The sequence below is a fragment of the Apium graveolens genome, unplaced genomic scaffold (assembly GCF_009905375.1).
Source record: "Apium graveolens cultivar Ventura unplaced genomic scaffold, ASM990537v1 ctg969, whole genome shotgun sequence".
In the NCBI taxonomy this organism is placed as follows: Eukaryota; Viridiplantae; Streptophyta; class Magnoliopsida; order Apiales; family Apiaceae; genus Apium; species Apium graveolens.
In genome coordinates, this window is record NW_027421883.1 from 148,612 (window position 1) to 169,872 (window position 21,261).

At 36.2% G+C, this 21,261-nt stretch overlaps 1 non-coding gene across 1 annotated transcript; it reads left to right on the top strand.

Annotated features, from left to right (window-relative positions):
• The first annotated feature begins 9,612 nt into the window (after positions 1-9,612).
• On the top strand, positions 9,613-9,719 carry LOC141705760 (small nucleolar RNA R71). The gene has a single exon (XR_012568471.1). It is a non-coding gene; the product is annotated as a small nucleolar RNA R71 (small nucleolar RNA).
• Positions 9,720-21,261: the final 11,542 nt, after the last annotated feature.

Below are 21,261 nucleotides of genomic sequence, written 5' to 3' on the forward strand. Positions count from 1 at the left end.
TGAAGGAACCGAACTTTCCAAGGTGACCCAATACCTTGGCAGTTCCAACTTACAGTGCTCATGAGGACTGGCGGGCCTGCAATGCAGCACCCGCCATAATCAAGTTTTTTTGGTTCTGTTTGTCTTCTATTTGTGTGCTCATAATAACATCTTCCTATGCACTACTTTTTTCAGTAGGCCCAACTTGTTGATCCATTCTACGTCGTTTCGGGTTAGACAAAATTAACTCTGTATTTTCCTCCTCATTATTGGTGAGTTATTTCTGCATATTATTTTCCTGATTATTAGCTAACAGGCTTATATTTCTGTTAGCTAGAGTGGATATAGCTCCCCTACTCACACACCCATCTCCTACAATCATGCCCCTGTTACTCTTACTATTATCCCGGATTTATCTCCCTTCCTTATCACATTAACATCATTTTCGGTACCAGATTTTTTGCTATCTGTAGCCACCGTGTTACTGACCGGAATTGCTCCACCCATCCTCAACCAATTACTACCGATGGTATGACTTCGTCTTCTAGGATATGCCCTCAACCAAGGGCCATATGGCTTCACGATTTCCTCAACCGGTGTATGTTAGGGCGAAAACACGCGCTAATAACACACGCAAGTATACGCGTTCACAAGTAATATAGAACACTTTCTAGTTCGTTCCCACAGAGACTCAGACTAATTATGTTCAATAAACTCACTCACCAGTGTATGATTACTTCTCAATGTTAAGACAATAACACTTAGATTTGATTAACTAGTTATTAACTACAATTAACTACGAGAATTAAACACTTAATTAACACTTGAATTAACAATATTAACACACTCATGAGATCACAACTTCATTACTACTTCCTTCAATTGCTATTGTTATTACCCTTAGCATGCAACATTGATGATATTAATCAAATAACAAGAAACTTATAAAAGCCAACTTTTATTGTACTAATACCATTCTACCGAGCATCCACAATTAAGATAGAAGTTGAATATGCATCAATTATGTTGAGTCCCTATATGTCTACAGAAATTGACAACATACCGATTTAAGCACAAGTTATTCCTTTTGATTACACAGGGTGAATAAAATGGTTAGAGTTACCCACTAATCATGCATACTCGTACATGAACCTATGCTAGCATGGCAAGTTCTAAACCTCCAGATCCACCGTCGCTTCACAAGAGATTAACACCCTATCTTATATGTTCGCGACGCACATAAGACGATTACGCACAACCAATACTAGATATCATACAATCATCACACACTAAGGTATTAAACAACTAACTAAAGAATTTCATAGTAAATCCGCTACGACCCCATGATCACGATTAGCCCATGATAGAACTCATCATCATCATGGGTTCATATGAAAACATGATAATAACACACGAGAATAATAACTAAAACTACTTATATTAAACTAGAGTACGTCACAAGAGTAAATAGGTTCAAATTAAAGAAAACTAGCATCCAACGTTACAACAAAATAAAGAATCACAAGAAAATATGCTTCCTCTTCGTTGCGGTGTGCTAAAATGGTCTTCTTCCTTATCTCCTTGCTCTTCGATTAATACTTCGATCCAACCTTTTTAAAACGTCTTTGAAATCTACTTATATAGGAGTCTTATAAAGCCCAGCTAACTCAGAAGTTGGAAGTCAAACAAAAATAGGAGTCTAAAATAATAAATTGAAAATCCGACCCTGCGCGGCCGCTCAGCATTCCTGAGCGGGCGCTCAGCTTCCTAAGCGGTCGCTCAGCAGAGCTGAGCGGGCGCTCAGCCCCCTTCTGGAAACTGATCCATTTTTCTCCCGTTTCTTCGCTGCAATCTGCTCCTATCTTCCCACTAGCAATGCTAAACACATGCCAAGGCTTATTATCGATGAATTCACTCCTGAAATGCAACTAATACCCTGAAATGCACAAACACTAGAAAAACGCATCAAATACATAAAATACTTGATTTCAAGACACCAATTCAAGCTATTATAAGACGTTCGAAGTGGTATAAAATGCCACTTATCACACCCCCAAACTTAAATCGATGTTTGTCCTCAAGCGTCACAGACTCAAAAACAAAACAAAAACATGCATGAATGCAATCTATATGAAATGCAGCGATCCCCCTTACTACGACCAAACCAACCAACTTACGACATCTTAACAAATGCAATTAGGCGAATAAAGATCAATCAAATCATGCAAACTAACATACAGCCAGAAACGTGGTGTGTGCAGATGCTTAACAGATATGCTTCGAAACTAGATCAATGATCATAACTCAACTATCCTCAAGGCAATCGCATGATTATACGAAGAATAAAAATTCTACGCACAAAGTGACTTATAACACTTCAAGATTCTGGAGCTTATGACGAAATCATGCCTTTTATTTATAACAACAAATGCTTATTTGACCGTGCAATGTGTGAGGTCAACAAAAGACTTATGCAATGGCGTCCATGTAGCGAGCGTTAGGTTAGCGGTTCCCAGACTATAAAAGCCTTAGGTCACTAGGCACAAAGTCCCCTAAGAACTTAATAACTCGAATACCAAAGAGCCCACTCGTGATCAATTATGCATTCACTCTCTTTTTTTTCTTTTCTTTTTTCTATTTTTTTTTCTATTTTTCTTTTTTCTTCTTTTTTTCTCAAAATTTCTGAGCAAGTGCGTTTCGCTCCATCTTGCTCAACCCTAGACTACTCGCATAAAAATACGAGCCGGCTACTAGCCATTTGACGCCTAGCCACAATTAGCAATAAATTCCATTTTTCACTCCATTTTTTTTCTTTTCATGCCTTTTATCACTAAAAACCTATTATAAAATTCTAAGCATAATCAATAGATTAACCTCGAAAACCATCGAACCATAATAACAATCTAGTCCTTAAGCATTCTCTAAGACTTAGTGAAATTACAAGTATTTCTAGCATGCATATCAACCTACTCGACTCAACATCACTTCAACGCTATCACTACACTCGCATCAACATCATAAATTAATTGGTAAATCAGCGCAAAAGGGATCATGGTATATGCATGTTCTACATGATATGATAAATAAAGCTATAAATAATAAAAAAACTATATGGAAAAAAAATATGCAATTATATGAACTAAACTATCATGAATATGCAACTATATGACACACACACAAAATTTTCCTTAACTACCACCCCCAAACTTATAATCTTCACTGTCCCCAGTGAAGGTAGTAGAAAGGAACATAGGGTATACCTACTCGGAGAGATCATCATCATTATCACCCTCAGAGGGTGGTGTATCAGGAGGCGGATATGCAGAATCCTCACCAAAAATTGGCCACTGGATGTCAGCTCCAAGGCCTCGAAAAGCAGTCCCAAGTGCAAGGGTGAGCTCCTGAGCAAACCTGCTCAGTGTCTCGTACATAGCATCCATCCTCCTCGACAGCCTCCTATACTGGGCATCAGCCATCCCAGCACCCTCCTGAGCTCTAGAAGAACCAGCCTCATCTCGCCTTGGCCTCGCCATGGTAGCACCTTGTCTGGACGCCCTCCTGGAAGACGATAACCCAGCCCATGCTCCTCGGGCTCACCACCGGTCCACTCCTGTATCGCATGCAGAGTCCCGGAGTCAATAGGAGCGGCCAACAACTGCAACTGCTCATGAGATGGCCACTGAACTCCCACTGCTCGGCAAATTTTTGTAACCATGGATGCATAAGGGATGTTCATGTGCTTAGCTCCCCTCAAAAACTTCAGAATTCCTTGGTAGATGAACTCACCAAGGTCCACATAGTACTCCTCATTCAAAATTCCCCATAATAACTGTGCTCTCTCAAATGTGACCTCATGTGCATGTGAAGTAGGCAGAATATTAGCACAAATAAAAGCATTCCATGCACGGGCATACCTATTCATCGCGATCGCCGGAAAGTTGCGATACTCGTTAGTCCCAGTCTTGAAGGTCCAAACTGTGTCCGGCCTACAGAGAGTAGCACAAATCAAATCCAAGTCAAAATCCTCAGCAGTCTTCTCGTTCCAATTCTCCTCCATGGGCTTCCTCTGTCGCTGCCCAATCACACAGCGAATCGCCGCAGGGTGATAATCCACCGTCATCCCCCGAACAACAGAATACCCATTCCTCTCAGCCTTCGCGTTCGCATAGAACTCGTGAACCACGCTCATCGGAACTGCTTCACGAGACTCACAGAAAGCAATCCAACCCTTCTCAGCAATCATAGGCAACAACTCACCATCCCTCCCCGATGGTAAGAACCCCCTCTCCTTCAAAATCGGCTTACCCAGAAGCCTAGTATACTCCTCCTCAGCAGCCCTATCATTCAAACGAGGCCTCGCAGCAGTACCCCTCGAAGAATCAGCAGTAGGGACAATGCTGCTGCTATCGATAGTCCTGGATCTCTTGGGTGCCATCGAAACTGAGTAAAAGTGTTTAAGATTTTTGTTTTTGGGTTTGGGAGAGAGTTTAAGGTTTGAAAGAGTATGGGGAGTATATGAAATAGGTGTATGTATATATAGGGTAGGGATTAGGGTAAAATTTTATTAGGAGTGGGTTTGAGGGTTAAAAATATGGGATAATGGGGAAATAGGTCGTGGGTAATGGGTTGTATTCTGTTTTTTTTTCAATTTTTTTTGGAATTTTATTGGACTTAAAAAAATTTCTCCCAGTCGGCCCCTGAGCGGTCGCTCAGCAGTGCTGAGCGGTCGCTCAGCAGAGCTGAGCGGGCGCTCAGGGGTCTTCTGGAATTTTTTTTTCCTTGCCCTATTTTTCTGATTTTTTTTTGTGGTTTTGGATAGGTTACTAACTTCTAAGGGTTCCTATAACAATAAATCATGGGTTGCCTCCCAAGAAGCGCTTCTTTTTCGTCATTAGCTTGACGTAGCGTACCTTACTCAAGTTGACAATAAAATGACACTAACCACTTCCTGGTTTGCCGTGTCCCCATAGTAGTGCTTCAAATGCTGACCATTAACCTTGAATGCTTGGTCCGAATCATTCTCAAAAATCTCCACCGGTCCATGTGGAAACACAGTTTTGACAATAAAAGGTCCAGACCACCTTGATTTCAACTTCCCAGGAAAAAATCGGAGACGAGAGTTGAATAAAAGAACTTGCTGTCTCGGCACAAATAACTTAGGATGAAGCTTCCTGTCGTGCCACCTTTTCACTTTTTCCTTGTACATTTTATTGTTCTCGTACGCTTGGAGTCGAAATTCATCAAGTTCATTAAGCTGAAGCATTCGCTTCTTTCTAGCTGCATCTAGATCCAGGTTCAACTTCTTCAAAGCCCAATAGGCCTTATGCTCAAGCTCCGCAGGTAAATGACATCCCTTACCATACAGAAGTTGAAACGGGGACATCCCAAATGGAGTCTTATATGCTGTTCTATAAGCCCAAACAACTTCATCGAGATTTAAAGACCAATCCTTCCTTGACGGACAAACAACCTTCTCTAAAATGCGCTTGATTTCTCTGTTAGACACTTCCGCTTGACCATTTGTTTGCGGATGATAGGCAGTAGCAATACGATGATTCACATTGTAGCACTGTATCATAGAAGTAAACTTACGGTTGCAGAAATGCGACCCTTCATCATTTATGATTACTCACGGCGTTCCAAACCTTGTGAAAATATACTTATGAAGAAAATTCAACACTGCCTTTGCATCATTCATCGGTAGAGCTTTGACTTCTACCCATTTTGAGACATAATCGACTGCCAGCAAGATGTACTGATTATTGCAGGACGAGACAAAAGGTCCCATGAAATCGATTCCCCAAACATCAAAGACCTCGACTTCAAGCATCACATTTAACGTTATCTCATCCTTTCTCGTAAGATTTCCCACTATTTGGCAACGATCACACCTTAGAACAAACTGATGAACATCCTTAAACAAAGTAGGCCAGAAAAAACATGCTTGTAGAATATGAGCTGCCGTCTTCTCACCACCATAGTGTCCACCATAAACTGTGGAGTGCCAGTCTCGTAATATCCCCTCCATCTCACAGAATGGGATACATCTCCTGATGATCTGGTCAGCTCCCTGTCTAAAAAAATATGGTTCATCCCACATATACCACTTCACCTCATGCAGAAACTTCTTCTTTTGAGCTGTGGTCAGATTAGGAGGCATTATATTGCTTACAAGATAATTCACAATATCTGCGAACCATGGCTCTTCCTCCTGAACTGCGAACAACTGCTCATCCGGAAAAAATTCGTTGATCAATGTCTTATCATGTGAAGTCGACTCGGGATTCTCCAATCTAGAAAGATGGTCAGCTACTTGATTCTCAGTACCTTTCCAATCCTTGATCTCTAACTCAAATTTCTGTAGCAAGAGCACCCAACGAATGAGTCTCGGCTTCGAATCCTTCTTAGAAACCAAATAGCGAATGACCGCATGATCCGTGAAAATTGTCACCTTTGTCCCAAGCAAATAAGATCGAATTTTTTCGAAACCAAAGACTATAGCCAAGAGCTCCTTCTCAGTAGTGGTGTAGTTCATTTGGGCCCCATTTAAGGTCTTGCTAGCATAGTAGACCACATGAAAGAGATTATTCTTGCGCTGCCCAAGAATTGTGCCCACCGCATAATTACTCGCATCGCACATCATCTCAAAAGGCTCTGTCCAATCAGGTGCTGTAATAACTGGTGCAGTTATCAAACTCTTCTTGAGAGTCTCAAATGCCGTCAAGCAGTTTAAAAGGCACATCCTTCTCAAGCAAATTGCACAAAAACTTAGATATCTTCGAAAAGTCCTTGATGAAACGCCGATAAAAACCCGCATGACCAAGAAAACTACGGATTCCTTTCACAGAAATAAGTGGTGGAAAATTTTCAATGACTCCCACCTTGGCTTTGTCCACCTCAAGACCCTTGCTAGAGACCTTATGCCCAAGAATAATGCCTTCACGTACCATAAAATGACATTTTTCCCAATTGAGCACCAAATTAGTTTCCACACACCTTTTGAGTACTGCACGAAGATTATTCAAACATTCATCATACGAATGTCCAAAGACGGAGAAGTCGTCCATGAACACCTCGACATTATTTCCAATCATGCCAGAGAATATAGCCATCATACATCTCTGAAAAGTGGCCGATGTGCCACATAACCCAAATGAAACTCTGCGAAAAGCAAACGTGCCAAATGAACAAGTGAAGGTAGTCCTTTCTTGATCCCCTGGTGCAATACAAATCTTATTATACCCCGAATAGCCATCCAGAAGACAATAATACTCATGCCCCGCCAACCTGTCAAGCATCTGATCAATAAACGAAAGAGGGAAGTGATCCTTCCTCGTGGCCTTGTTCAACTTTCTGTAGTCCATGCATACCCTCCATCCTGTGACTGTTCAAGTGGGGATGAGCTCGTTCTTCTCATTTGCTACCACAGTGATACCTCCTTTCTTAGGTACACATTGCACGGGACTCACCCAAGAATTGTCAGAAATAGGATAAATGATTCCTGCATCTAGCCACTTCAAAATTTCTTTCTTCACCACTTCTTTCATGATAGGATTAAGTCAGCGCTGTTGCTCAACAGTCGGCTTACTACCTTCTTCTAGCAGAATCTTATGCATGCAGTATGAAGGGCTGATCCCTTTGATGTCTGCTATAGTCCATCCGATAGCTGATTTGAATTCTTTCAAGATCCTTAAGAGCTTGTCCTCCTCACTACCTGAAAGGTCAGATGCAATAATAACAGGTAACGTAGATGCATCACCTAAAAAAGCATACCTCAAGTGTTCAGGCAACGGTTTAAGCTCCAAGGTAGGTGCTTCCTCAATAGATGGTTTGAGTTTTCCTTCAGCATTTTTGAGGTCAGAAGTACCAAGAGATTCAAACGACATGTCTAGCTTTCGCCTCCAGGGAGAAGCATTTAGATATTGTAGTTGCTCATTGCCATCCTCATCATCACTGTCAAAATCCCCCACTAAGGCTTTCTCTAATGCATCAGTCACTAGCATATGATCAAGTTCTGAAGTAACCGCAGAATCAATCAAATCCACTTATAAGCACTCCTCATCTTCTATAGGGAATTTCATTGCTTTGATTACATTGAATGTCACATCCTGATCCTGCACCCGTATTGTAAGTTCACCTTTCTGTACATCTATCAAGGTACGGCCTGTAGCCAAGAAAGGTCTTCCCAAGATTATGGGAATCTTCTTATCTTCCTCAAAATCCAGAATAACAAAGTCTGCAGGAAAGAAGAGCTTATCCACCTTGACTAGCACATCCTCCACTATGCCTCGGGGGTATGTAATAGAACGATCAGCCAATTGTAGAGACATATAGGTGGGCTTTGGATCAGGCAAATTCTACTTTTTAAAGATCGACAACGGCATCAGATTGATGCTTGCTCCCAAATTACAAAGGCACTTGTCAAAAGACAACTTGCCAATGGTGTAAGGAATGGTGAAGCTACCTGGATCTTTAAGCTTTGGAGGTAACTTTTGTTACAGCACAACACTGCATTCTTCCGTTAGAGCAACGGTCTCAAGATCATCCAGTTTCACCTTCCTTGAAAGAATACTCTTCATAAATTTTACATAACTAGGCATTTGCTCCAGAGCCTCAGCGAAAGGTATATTGATGTGAAGTTTCTTGAACACCTCCAGAAACTTACCGAACTGCTTATCCAGCTTTTATTATTGCAATCTCTTAGGGAAAGGTGGTGGTGGATAGAGCTGTTTCTCCCCTGTATTACCCACAGGCAGAGTGTGTTCAATAGTAGTCTTCCTTGGTTCCACCGCTTTCTCCTTTTGCTTAGCTTCTTCATCACCAGCTTCAGCTTCTCCTTCTTTTGCTTTTTCAGCATCAGCAACTTTTCCAGACCTTAAGGTAATAGTCTTGACTTGTTCTTTAGCTTCCTTCCTGCCTGGCACTTCAGTATCATTGGGAAGTGTGCCAGGTTGACGATTGAGCATTGTATTGGCTATTTGACCGATTTGATTTTCCAAGGTCTTGATAGAAACCGCCTGACTCTTGCACAATAAATTAAGTTCCTCAAAATCAGCACTAGAGGGTGGAGCTACACTTTCTTGTTGAGGATATGATTAAGCGTAATGCTGTGGTTGCTGGAATCCAGGTGGATTGAACTGTTTACTTGCGCCTTGCTGATATGGTTGCTGAATAACATTCTGATTATTACTCCAACTGAAATTTGGATGATTTCTGTTATTAAGATGATAAGTAGCTGGCACAGGCTGCTGTTGTCGCTGATAATTGTTCACATACTGAACAGATTCATTAACAAGAGAACACTGATCCGTAGCATCAGAACCTGCACAAAGCTCACAAACCATAGCTATCTGATTGACCCCATAGGTGGCTAGAGAGTCGACCTTCATAGACAGCACTTGGAGCTGCGCTGCAATAGCTGTAGCTGCATCGACTTCCAGAATACCTGCTACCTTCCCAGGCATCATCCTTTGAGTTGGGTTTTGATTCTCATTTGCAGCCATCGTCTCAATAAGATTATAAGCCTCAGTATAGCTTTTGGCCCACAAGGCGTCTCCAGCTGCTGCATCGAGCATGGGCCGAGATTGGGCCCCCAAACCATTATAGAAACCAGTGATCACCATCCAATCAGGCATTCCATGATGTGGACACTTTCTCAACATCTCTTTGTAGCGCTCCCAAGCTTCGCACATAGATTCTGTAGGTTGCTGCACAAACTGAGTAAGAGTACTCCTCAAAGCAGCAGTCTTCGCCATTGGATAAAACTTTACCAGAAACTTTTGCGCAAGATCTTTCCAAGTAGTGATAGACCCAGCTGGTTCAGAATGTAACCAGTCCTTAGCTTTATCCCTCAGTGAGAATGGGAAAAGTCTCAGCTTGATAGCCTCATCAGTCACACCATTATATTTGAAAGTACTACAGATCTCGACAAAATTCCTTATGTGCATGTTGGGGTCTTCAGTCGCAGCACCTCCAAAAGAAACAGAATTCTGCACCATCTGAATAGTGCCCGACTTGATTTCAAAGTTATTGGCCTCAATAGCCGGGTGCATGATGCTAGACTGAATGTCATCAATTTTGGGTCGAGAAAAGTCCATAAGAGCTGGATCTGCTTGAACAATACGATCACCCATGATTAATGGTTCTTTCTGCTCACTTCCTGAATCCGAATCTTCAAAATCTATCTTCTCCGGAATATCAAGAACTTCGTCTGTCTCCTCAGCCGTATCTAAAGTCCTCTTGCGAGTACGAGAACGAGTTTGCATAAACGCTCACTAAAGTACCTGAAACACAACCGGAAACAATAAGTAACACGTCTTAATCACTGAGTCCTAATGACCAATGATGGTCAGTACATAAACGAAACAAATACGCTGAGTCCCCGGCAGTGGCGCCAAAAACTTGTTAGGGCGAAAACAAGCGCTAATAACACACGCAATTATACGCGTTCGACAAGTAATATAGAATACTTTCTAGTTCGTTCCCACATAGACCCAGACTAATTATGTTCAATTAAACTCACTCACCAGTGTATGATTACTTCTCAATGTTAAGACAATAACACTTAGATTTGATTAACTAGTTATTAACTATAATTAACTACGAGAATTAAACACTTAATTAACACTTGAATTAACAATATTAACACACTCATGAGATCACAACTTCATTACTACTTCCTTCAATAGCTATTGTTATTACCCTTAGCATGCAACAGTTATGATATTAATCGAATAACACGAAACTGATAAAAGTCAACTTTCATTGTACTAATATCATTCTACTAAGCATCCACAATTAAGATAAAAGTTGAATATGCATCAATTATGCTGAGTCCCTATATGTCTACAGAAATTGACAATATAACGATTTAAGCACAAGTTATTCCTTTTGATTACACAGGGCGAATAAAATGGTTAGAGTTATCCACTAATCATGCGTACTCGTACATGGACCTATGCTAGCATGGCAAGTTCTAAACCTCAAGATCCACCGTCGCTTCACAAGAGATTAACACCCTATCTTATATGTTCGTGACACACATAAGACGATTACGCACAACCAATACTAGATATCATACAATCATCACACACTAAGGTATTAAACAACAAACTAAAGAATTCCATAGTAAATCCGCTACGACCCCATGATCACGATTAGCCCATGATAACACTCATCATCATCATGGGTTCATATGAAAACATGATAATAACACACGAGAATAATAACTAAAACTACTTATATTAAGCCAGAGTACGTCACAAGAGTAAATATGTTCAAAGTAAAGAAAACTAGCATCCAACATTACAACGAAATAAAGAATCACAAGAAAATATGCTTCCTCTTCATTGCGGTGTGCTAAAACGGTCTTCTTCCTTATCTCCTTGCTCTTCGATTAATACTACGATCCAACCTTTTTGAAACGTCTCTGAAATCTACTTATATAGGAGTCCCATAAAGCCCAGCTAACTCAGAAGTTGGAAGTCAAACAAAAATAGGAGTCTAAAATAATAATTCTGAAAATCCGATACTGCGCGGCCGCTCAGCATTCCTGGGCGGGCGCTCAGCTTCCTGAGCGGTCGCTCAGCAGAGCTGAGCGGGCGCTCAGCCCCCTTCTGGAAACTGATCCATTTTTCTCCCGTTTCTTCGCTGCAATCTGCTCCTATCTTCCCACTTGCAATGCTAAACACATGCCAAGGCTTATTATCGATGAATTCTCTCCCGAAATGCAACTAATACCCTGAAATGCACAAACACTAGAAAAAAGCATCAAATACACAAAATACTTGATTTCAAGACACCAATTCAAGCTATTATAAGACGTTCTAAGTGGTATAAAATGCCACTTATCAGTGTATCAAACAGTTTAGCACAATATATATCACTATGACCAACCATTTCGCAGATGAAACAGAATGTTGGAATACCTTCATACTTGAAATTGACCCAACACCAAGTTTCTGCATTTTTCCTTAGCTTCATCCGCCTCTTATATGGTACATCTAGAGAAATCGTCACCCTAACCCGTAGATATTCTCTCCATACCCCTACAAAATTATTTGAATATGACTCCACAAATTTCCCCACATAATCTCCAATGTCCTTTACAACCCTCTGTGACATAAACCCCGTTTCCATGTCATGTAGCTGCACCTAAACATCTAGCTTGTTGATTAGTAAAGTCCTTGGGTTTTCACCTTCTTTCAACCTTTCAAATATTAACGGAAACCTCCCAAACGTCCATGGGCTCCCATCTATTACCCTTCTGATGTCTATTTCATGGTAGAATTGAAATAAAAATCGATTGGCCTCAAGATGCTTGACGTACATGCCCTTCCCTGGTCTCCCTAGAGAGGCCATCTTGTGTTGCATGGCCTGAAAATCAATCATGGAGTCCGTAAGAAATCTTTCCACCAAGCACCATCTCACATCTATTTCACTTAACTCCCCTGTATTTTCTTCATATGTTATACCTCCATGTTCTTCTTCCTCCAGACTTATCATAGCGAAACCCTCCCCCATCTCGTGCAGACTCATTCCGGATGTAGACATAGATAACAACACTGAATGGTAGTCACGAACCAAGATTTGTATTTACGGATCGATAAGAACAAGGCTTAAGACTGAGGCACTCACTAAACTTTTAACGATGAGAACATTCTCACCATGCCAAAAGGCAAGACATTCATGTATAGAACTTTCACAAATTAACCATTAGTTGACTTGGATAATTGTGCTGAAATTTTGTATCTTTTAGTGCATATGCATATATAAAAAACGGTCAAAATTTTCAACTACGTATCACGGATGAGGTTAAACTATTCTCTAATTTCATTTTGGATCAATAATATCTTAGTAATATTACTTATAAATTAATTTTAAATAAGAAATTACCTATTTTTTGGATAAAAATTTACATATTTTACAAGTGTGCAATATAAGCACTACTTATAAAAGTTATAGATTATTTTAATTAAAGTGATATAAAAATATATATTATATATTAACATAATTTTTCATTTTTTATTAAATAAAATCTTCAGTTTTATTTTTTAAAAGAGCACTTACTTAAAGTATAACTGATAACATATTTTAGGGAAAAATGTTTATTGGTTAGTTACTACTAAATATCGTTTAATTAATTTGTTTTACTAAAATAAAATTTCCTGTGATTTTTGAAAAATGAGACTATTTCAGTTGAAAAATTAAAAATGTAACATGTTATATTTAAAAAAGATAAAATTTTAGTAATAAGATTATAATATTATTAAATAGAATAGTTGAAAATCAAACCGAAAATTAAAATTTTCAAAAATTAAGCTTTAATACAATAATAAAGATTTGTTAATAATTAGGACAAATGAACGATACATACTTGAAAACTAAATATATTAACATCCAAGCCTGGATTATATATTATTCTATTTATTTTATTATTTATATATAAATATTTAAATATATTTAACATAATATATCTAATAATATTTTTATCATTTTTTATAACTTTTGTGGTAATTTTATATTTTTGAAATATCTAATAATACTTTTTTTTTCTAACGTTGCTTTAAATATTTAACTATAATTAACTTTTTGTTAATTAGCCAAAATTAAAACAGGCACAAAATCTCATATTTGCGATATATATAAATTGGTACTAATTTGTTGTGATGAATGGATTGCATTTAATGATTATTATATAATTAAATGAATTTGTTATTAAAAATTAGTAGTTTTTGGATTTTTTTCGATCAAATTGTGTATTATTAATAATTTTAAATGTTATAATATGTGATTTTTAAAATAATTACAATTATTATGATATGTTCATAATAAAAATAATAAAAATGCATATGGATTGAGTAAATTAAGGGGTCATTTATTTATAGCTTAACGAGCTTAAATGAACTGAATAAAAGAAAAAGTAACGCTAAGATCATTTGTTTTTTATTTGCCCTTTTCTGAACAAGCCCATTTACTCTTAGCTATGAGAAAACAAAAGTTTCGTGAACCATTCATACACATTATTTTACTTAACCCAAACACTTTCTTTATTTATTTTCATAGTCTAATATAATTCTTAATAATATAATTACAAATAGTTACATGTTCAATGATGAATGAAATTATGTGATAATTTTTTTGTCAATAAAAGTATTCTATAGGATTATTAAATTTTTTTATTTTGTGCTACTAACATAACAAAATATATTTTTTAAGTCGTATTTTTGTATTTTTTCCTATTACACAGTTATGTTTTTGTGCCATCACAGTTGATTTTTCGAAAAATATTCATCATAAAAAATTCAGATAAAAATAAAAAACTGATTTATAAAGTTTAAAAATATTATTTTCAAAATTTTACAAGCATTCAGATTAGCCAAATAACTTATTTGAAAATCTTGTTAATGATTCAGAAATTAAATCATTCAAAAATTTTAATCATTATAAAAAAATGATTCAAATTGTCAAATGACCCATGTGTTTTACATAAATTTGTTTTAATTAAAATAATCTTATATATTAATAGGATTAAAATATTTTTAAAGTAAACAAATCCAAAAATTATATGTTAAATTATGTTAAAAAAAATTAATATCCTACCCCTTGCCTCTCAAATTTTTCAGAGGGGTATTTTTAATCAAGATTTTAAAAAATTTATGTGGATTCTTGAAATTAAGAGGTATTCAATTTGGATTTTTTTTTAAAATCTCATTATATTCAATAAAGGTTGAAAAAAATATTTTAAAATTTGAGTGTATTCAATTTAAATTTTAAAAAAGTTTAGAAATCTGGAGGTATTCAATTTAAATTTTAAAAATCTAGCAAAATTTGATGGTGTTTAAAAGTCAGGTGAATTTTTTTTATTTGAAAAATTAGTAAATTTTGATGGATATGCTAGTTCATTTTTAATTTTTTAAAATTTCTTTAAAATACATGAGATTTTGAAATAGTGTTGAAAAACTTCATAAAATCATAAAGACTTTACAAGGTTTTTCTATTATAACGTCAAAATCCACGAACAATTAAAATCAATGAAAATCTTTTAAAATTCATGAATTATTATCCATTTTTTAAAATCCAAAATGAATACATCCTTTTATAACATAAGCTAAAAACTCATGTTACGCACATGTTCATTTTGATTTTTATAACTTTATTTATTTTTATATTATGTGAAACGTGATATTAATAATGATATGATTCTATATTTACGTGGTGCATGTAATATTGTTTTTAGTGGGATATTAATAAAATTAATTGGATATAGAAGACTAATTAATTATTATGATTCATCACATTATGTTGATTTTAATAAACATGTTTGTATTTTAAAATTAATTTTACAAAATTCGTTGAGATAAATATGTAGGTTGAGCTCCAAAGATTTATGTTGAGTTTGGCTTTATTATGATTTCAGATCATAAATTTAAGCTATCACATTTATAGAATTTGTTGATATCAATTAAGCGTGGTTTTGAATTTTATTTCATCTATGAGGCTCGATTTAATATTTAGGAAAATTCTCAATAAAGCCCTTATATTAAGTTTAACTAACATTTGGGTAATGAAATGGTATAATATTTAAAAACTTAAATTAAAAGGGTACGCATTTGTAAGTTAAAAATAGGAAATGACACCACTTAGAAAAGTTATAAACAGAACAGTATTAGCTACTTTTAAACTAACAAATTATTATGATTTCGAATAACAAATTGGTAGTACTTTCCTATAGACCAACAAGTTTTTTTAATATATTTTATTATTTGTATTCTTATTAGATTTTGATGTTGATATTGACATTAGTATTGGTTATGTATGTTTTGCGGTCAACCGATACAAAAATTATCATACATGAGTGTTAAAGTATAAAATTATGTTAGGCATTACTTCTAACACCTTAATAGTTTAGTACGACAAATTACTTAACAATATTATTTAGAAAAAATAGAATAGATCTTTTAAATATGTTTAAGCCTATGCCATATTATACATTAATTTTGTTTCAGCAAAGATACTGGTTAGGCCAAAAATGGATTATTAGTAATTAATGACACTCGAACATAATTAGTTGACATATTGAAATTTAGAATAAAAGTATTATTGTTAAAATTTAGTACTTAAACACACTATAATATAATAGCAAAATTGTAATGTATCCTCAAGTGAACTAATCATCATCATCTAACCTAAATCAGTCAAATTGTAGATGTTGTCAATTTATGATCGGTAGTTTGCACATATTGTTCATTATCGGTTTAATATAACCAAATTTATCTGAGTTCAAGCCTTCATTTCAAACAATCCAAATATAGTTTTAACATAGTAATCGGTAACAACAAAATTTGAGATTCGTTACCGGAATCAAGATCTACAATATTGGTTCTTCGCCGGAAAAATCATCGCTGTGATGGTTGGGGGCTGGGATTGTTTAGGGTTTCTGGTGACTCATTAAGGTTCTCGCTTCCGACCCCTTACAATTTTTCTATGTATCCCAATTTATAGAGAATCAAATCTACAAAGTTTTCGGGGAATAAGAAATCTAATTGTTTTAGATTTCTCATCCCGAGGCCCAGTAGGAAATCTACTAGAACCGTTTTCTACTAGATTTAGGAATTTCTGCGATGAGGCCTAATCACAAAGGCTCAAAACTCGTCCACGACTTCGAGACTTTACGGATAAGTTATCTCTCCTGCCGGAGATAGCCCTTTACTACCAGCTATTTCTCTAGTCCGTGGACGCAATGTATAACGATGGTTTACCCCAAATATTGGACGCATCCTTATCCCTCGCATAAGGAGCCCCCGGCAGATTACAGGATAAGTGCAAGATACTCCGAAGTCTCCCAACAAGCACACCCAAAGCACACAACATATTTTATCCCATATTCCCAATGAGGACACCAATTGGCTACATGAGGAGGCCTTCCGTCTAGGCATACCCTTAGAGGTCTCTGACCATGGATACCGCCTTCCTGTGGTTGCATTACATGAAAGAGTTCTTAAATAGAGTACCTACAACAAATATGTTAGTAATTACGATCCATCGTCTTCTGATGTGTAAAAATATACGAACTGCAAGCGTACTGTGTTTAGTTGTAGCAATTACAGGTCGATTCTCAGAGACTACGAATTTTCAAAACCCTAACAATTTAAATCAGGAGAACTAGACAAATAGATTTGAGATGACATTTGTTTAACCTAATTAACAAATAATAAATAATATGAAAATCCTAGAAATCCGAATCTGTTAATCAATCACAATTAATATCAACTCGCCCTAAAATCATTTCTCTTTTCTTCACAAAAATAACGTATATCAATTAACGAGACAAGCATATACTATGAAACTTGTTATCTAACAATAACCCATCAAAACTTCATGAAACAAGCATAGGCTTTGAAAAATAAATTCGGTAACAATAATATATCAAAATCACTTTGTCAATTGAACAATTAAACACCAAGAAAAATCATGAGAATCAACTAATAGGAACAAGAAGATATCAAAGCAATTAAATTAACTTCATCTTCATCCTAGGGAACAAATTTAGCTACACATGATAAAAAAAATGAACAAAACAAACAACTAATTGGGTATCTTGGGTTGTGTTGGGGTGTCTTGGATGTGTAAAATACAAGATGAGAGACCCCATATATATAGGGAAAATATGAGGGTTTGGGTCTTGGAATACAAGTAGGATTCTTAAAATAAATCATTCTTCTTCTCTAATAAGTATTCTATTTATCTTCCAATTCCTTTGGCTTCTAGAATAGTCCCCCTCCTTCCTTATTTGTACCTTTTCCAACTCAAATTCTGATTTTATTTATTTTCCTACAAAACAAAGTAAAATAATTTATTTATTAATAAAATTACCAAATTGGACATAAAATAGGGTATTATAATATGCAATAATGTGGACCTATCAAATGGCCCCATACCTATCTTTTGCTCGTCCTCGAGAAAAATAAAAAATGCTAACTAAGAAAAGTCCTATGCTCCTTTACGTATGCGTGACGATAAATTTTAGGTTTACCAACCCGTTAAACTCATAGACGATCTCTACAAGAGGAGTGTTGTCTCCTAAGGGTTTACAGAAGACATGCCCATGAAATTTGTGAAATACTCTAGTAAGTGTCCAAACTCTATCAACAATAACATTTATCGGTGTCAACATGAGAATTTTTAGGAAAATACATGCCTTTAAGACTCTTCTAATTATAGCCACGATATGGGTATGAACAATCCACTTATATCGACTCTGAACATTTATAAAAAATCCCAAGTTGTGTCATGAAAGTAGGTCTCTGAAGAATCAATTGAGTAAATACATTTCATCTTTTTCAACCAATATTGAACGAACCCAATCTCTATCAAAACAAGTATCTAGCCAAAATTCACAATTTTTTTTTCTAATAGGCTGTGCAATGTCCGTTTTCTTAGGCTTTCTATGTTACCTATGTATCGAGCTTTGGGTCAATGATTTCCAAACCAGATGGTCTTAGGGCACTAGGTTTTGTAATACCCCTATAGACTTAATTACTCGAGTAACAAAGGCCACAAAATAAGACTAGTTAATTATACTACTTGTGCCCATCATCTCATTTTTTTTATTATTGTGAGGAATACTGGGTATTGAAGTAGTTTATTCAATCATTTTTTTTTCGCAAAAATTTTGATTCGACATTGTTTAAACATGTGGGCTCTGTCTCAAATAACGAAAACTTCCCTAAACAATCTTTACTACAAAGACCTTATGCAAATGTGCCGTCCTGGACACTTAAGCAAAAATTCGTTCGACACAAGTTTCATGAAGACAGCATTACTTAACTACGTTCAAATCATCTAAAAGCATTACATATATATAAGTTTGAAAAACTACTAACACCAATTAGTATTAAAGTGCAAGAGTGGACTGGACAACTTAGCTAAAATATCTCTATTTTTTTGGATTTTTTTTCAATTTTTTTGGATTTTTTTTTAGATAAGTACTACTAAACCCCTCCCCCATACCTAAATCATGCATTGTCCTCAATGTATGCAAATGATAGAAAAACTGACAAAGTAAAGGACGAGAATACCTGTTAAAGGGCATGACGGAGAAAACACAATTACCTATAAAGCATACACTCTCAGACTCACATACACATAATAACTCCCCCATACCTACACTTTATTATGGTAGACATGCACAAAAACATTTGTTAACCTAATACCAGAGCATGAGAAAACTACCTTCGTAACACAATGAACACACATGTAAAACTCACCCATAAGAACAAACATTATCCACTAGAGAGATAAGATCATCGCATCAAAATAAAACGCATTACACTAACATCATTCATAGACCAATTAGACGCTTCTTTATGTTGTTTAAGCAAATTAATGACTTGAAATTCTTGGTTCTTTGCTACTAGAAATAAGAACATCATGAGTTTCATTATTAACTACCAGGATTGATTAAGAGTGGAAAATGATTGAATAGGATCAAGTGTGGGGTGGCTCACCAGCAGAAGTCTTAACAATGGTCTTAGGATCAAAATAACTATCCTCAAGTTGGGTTTCATGCTAAAAATGGCATTCAATTCGTAAAATATCTCATCATAAGTGAAATTCTTATACAAATCATGAAGTTCTCTATTACTCTCATACTCACACGAAACATCTTCCTCAAGAAGAGATTCAATTGCACTATCCTCAAGAATTTGACAAGACACAACCTTATTATCAAATTAACTCCTACAGGTTGTTCAAAAAGCTCATTAGGTTGATTTCCTACATTAAAGATATTCAGATCTATCACCATATTTCCAAATGTGAGTTTTATCGAACCATTTCTACAGTTAATCAAAGCATTACAGGTGGAAGAAAAGGCCTTCCTAAAATGATGGGGATTTGATTTTTGAGATTTTTGACCGGTTCAGTTTCTAGAACAACGAAATCAACATGGAAGATAAAATCACCAATCTAATCAACACATCTTCAACTATACCCTTAGGGGTTTTAACAGAACGGTCAACAAACTGAAGAGTAACACTAGTCTTTTTAATTTGACCTAACCTAAGGCTTGATAGACAGATAATGGAAGAAGATTCATACTAACTCCTAAATCGAGTAAAGCTTTATCAATGAAGGTATTACCTATGACACAAGAGATGGTAGGACAACCAGGATCCTTAACTTACAGGGATTTAATGTTGACAAGATAGAACTAACATGATAGGTTAGGAAAGCTTTCTTAGGAACATGAGTGGTTCTTTTATGAGTGCACAAATCTTTTAGACACTTAGCATAAGAGGAACTTGTTGAATTACATCTAAAAAGGAATGCTGATCTTGACTAGCTTAAAAACTTCCAAAATCTTATCTAACTGAGCAAATTGTTTGTTTAAGATAAGTCTTTGAGGAAACGGAGCTTTCGGCTTAAAGACTTTTTCACTAGAGACATCAGAGTGGGGTTTTGAAGGTGGTTCTTTGGATGGTGATGACTGATTAGATTCAGAAGTTTCAGGATTTGGATTGGGAGGTTGTTGAAGCCTAGGATTCAAGAGTAGAGGATTTGGTTCATGTTAGTTTATCTTCCTGATATTTATACCAGCATGATTGTTGAATTGATTACCAGACCTTAGAGATGACAGAGTTCACATTTTCATGAGACTTTTGGTTCTGATGAAATTTAGGATTAACCTTGGGTTGACTAGGGAAACGATTTTCTCTCTCTCACTGATTATGTTTGCCAATCGACTAAATTTAACCTCTAGCTTATATATGGCTTGTGTTTTTGAATTTAGTAACTGCCTATCTTGGGTCATAGCTTATGAAATATTATTGAGATTTAAGTTAAGACTCTATACTCTTTTCAATGAAATTCAATTTCTTATTATATTCACTAAAACTAGGAGAATTCAAGGGACTGAGTTAGGATAATCACCAAGATTTTGAGGAGGATATGGGTTGGGATTTGAGTTGGTATGGACCAGGATTGGGCTTTTGAAAAGCAGGTTGAGAATTTTGATTAAACTGATTGTATTGACCTTGTTTCCATAAAATTTGGGTGATTCGTCCAACCGGGATTGTATGTGGGGCATATGGGTCATTCTTAACTCTAGGTTGAAATATGGCATTGACTTGTTTAATTTTAGGTCAATTGTCTATCACATGATTAAGAGAACTATAGTTTGCACAGATAGAAAATTGAGAAGACAAATTGTTGGTTTCTAAGGCTTCTAGACGTTTAGTAGTGTAGCTAACTTAGCTTCGGTTGCAATAGAATTACCAACTA